At 60.9% G+C, this 2,779-nt stretch overlaps 1 non-coding gene across 1 annotated transcript; it reads right to left on the bottom strand.

Moving 5' to 3' along the window:
• Positions 1 to 2,420: 2,420 nt before the first annotated feature.
• On the bottom strand, positions 2,421 to 2,575 carry LOC113563315. The gene has a single exon (XR_003407402.1). It is a non-coding gene; the product is annotated as a 5.8S ribosomal RNA (ribosomal RNA).
• Between the last annotated feature and the right edge of the window lie 204 nt (positions 2,576 to 2,779).

The following is a 2,779-nucleotide window of genomic DNA, read 5'->3' on the forward strand; positions in this document are numbered from 1 at the left end:
GGTGAGTTGTTACACACTCCTTAGCGGATTCCGACTTCCATGGCCACCGTCCTGCTGTCTTAAGCAACCAACGCCTTTCATGGTGTCCCATGAGCGTCGAGTTGGGCGCCTTAACTCTGCGTTTGGTTCATCCCACAGCGCCAGTTCTGCTTACCAAAAATGGCCCACTTGGCACTCTGATCCGAGATGCTCGTGGCTTCATAATTCAAGAAAGCCAGAGATCTCACCCATTTAAAGTTTGAGAATAGGTTGAGGTCGTTTCGGCCCCAAGGCCTCTAATCATTCGCTTTACCAGATGAGACTCGCGCGCGTTCCGTTGCGGAACGGCCGAGTGCCAGCTATCCTGAGGGAAACTTCGGAGGGAACCAGCTACTAGATAGTTCGATTAGTCTTTCGCCCCTATACCCAGTTCCGACGATCGATTTGCACGTCAGAATCGCTACGGACCTCCATCAGGGTTTCCCCTGACTTCGTCCTGACCAGGCATAGTTCACCATCTTTCGGGTCCCAACGTGTACGCTCTGGGTGCGCCTCTCCTCGCGATGAGGGCGAGACGCCCCGGGAGTGCGGAGCCGCATCGCGACGCGGCCCATCCTCCCTCGGTCGGCGGCCAGGGCCGACCTTCACTTTCATTGCGCCTTTAGGTATCGCTAGTCCCAATGACTCGCGTACATGTTAGACTCCTTGGTCCGTGTTTCAAGACGGGTCCTAAGAGTACCCAAAGCAGTAGCGTCGCCGACCGGTAGACTCGCGGCGCGGGGCCGCGAGGGCAAGGCCTGTCGAAGGTTACACCGTACAGCTAACAGCGGACCAGGACCGGGGACGGCGCTGGGTCCGTACCTCCGGGTGCCGTGGCGCTCGCTTGCGACGGGCTCGACGCGCGCGTGGCGCGGCCTGGTACCGTTTCGCATACCGCCGGGCAGCCGGCCGGGCGACCGGGGGTTTGCCGCGTGCCGTTTTACCGGCGACGCGTCAGTCTTACCACCCGGGCCGTAGACCGACACCCAGCGGGTCGCGACGTCCTACTAGGGGAGAAGTGCACGACGACGGACGCCGGACATCGGCGCACGGTAGCGTGCCCGCGCTAGGGCCGAGGTTATCGGCACCGCGGGACATCGCCCACCGACGCGAAGCCAGCGCCGCTGACGATGAATCTCCCCGTTCGATCTTTTGGGTTTCTTAGGTTTACCCCTGAACGGTTTCACGTACTCTTGAACTCTCTCTTCAAAGTTCTTTTCAACTTTCCCTCACGGTACTTGTTCGCTATCGGTCTCGTGGTCGTATTTAGCCTTAGATGGAGTTTACCACCCACTTAGAGCTGCACTCTCAAGCAACCCGACTCTAAGGAGAGATCCTCCCGCGGCGCGCCTCGGTCGCTACGGGCCTGGCACCCTCTGCGGGTAAGTGGCCCCATTCAAGATGGACTTGGACGCGAAGCGACGCCACGGGATAAGCGGACCCTCCCGAACACCACATTTCCCTGCGGCGGAACCGCGGGATTCGGTGCTGGGCTCTTTCCTGTTCGCTCGCCGCTACTAAGGAAATCCTGGTTAGTTTCTTTTCCTCCGCTTAGTAATATGCTTAAATTCAGCGGGTAATCTCGCCTGCTCTGAGGTCGTCAGAGTTAATTCGAATTCGACGTGCGCGGGCGCGGGCACGCGCGCGTTCAGCGACGCGGCACGCGCGCACCGGCACTCGATGTACGAGTGCAACACCGTGTTGTGTCGCACGGAACGCAGCACTACGAGAAACGGATTCCAACACGATTTCGAGTATTCGAGTATTCGACTTTGGCGTGTCGGCGGCGCTTCTGGCGGGCGAGAGTGGGCGACGATCCCAAACCGCCGCGCGCCTCGCGCGCGAGCAACGCGACCGTCTTCGACGTGCCGGGTCCTCTGCTCGATCGAGATCGAGAAGTACCTCCCTTCTCTCCTTCGCGCTCTACACGGACGCGTCAGCGTCGTCGGCGCCCTTCGGAGAGCGTGTACACCTTCGTGGACTCCGGACACGCGGTCGGCTCGCGCGCGTGCGCTCGTTCGTGAACGACAAGCGCCGCGCGACTTCCGTTCCTCCGTGTCTCGCGTGCGTCTGTCTGTCTGTTCTAAGCCGCACACGTCGTAACCGTGCGTGTGGTGGTGGGCGGCGGCGGCGGCGGGTTGGCGCGGATTCTCCTCGTTGCCGTCGCGGGCACGCGACACTGCGCAACGTCTTTCACCTCGTCCAACGCACACACCACCTTTCCCACCTCTTTCAACACACTTCTTTCCTCGTATTACTCATTTGAGACGACGCCGAGGGTAGACCGCGCGCGCGCTGGCGCCTCTGGTCCGTAGCCTCTCGGCGAAACGTCCAACGATCGCTCGTACGCCGGTCGCGCCGGGGCGCGACCGCTGGCGCAAGCAGTCTTCGTTTCGCTGAAACGACCCTCAGCCAGGCGTGGTCCGGGAATTGTATCCGTGGACAGCAATGTGCGTTCGAAATGTCGATGTTCATGTGTCCTGCAGTTCACAAGTTGACGCGCAATTAGCTGCGTTCTTCATCGACCCACGAGCCAAGTGATCCACCGTTCAGGGTAGTAGTTTGTGTACACACGTTTGTTGCGTGTCTCTCTTACAGATCGTCTCTGAGTGATTGAGCTTTCGAAGGCCCTTCGATCAGCCTGGCCGCGCGTCCGAGCGACGCGCGGGCCGCCGCCCCCGTGGCTACACGGGGACCGCGGCACGTAAAAGTTTGCCGCGCGCGACCGACGCGTACGGGAGATCCGCACGGTCGGTGCACG

The sequence above is a fragment of the Ooceraea biroi genome, chromosome 13 (assembly GCF_003672135.1).
Source record: "Ooceraea biroi isolate clonal line C1 chromosome 13, Obir_v5.4, whole genome shotgun sequence".
NCBI lineage: Eukaryota > Metazoa > Arthropoda > Insecta > Hymenoptera > Formicidae > Ooceraea > Ooceraea biroi.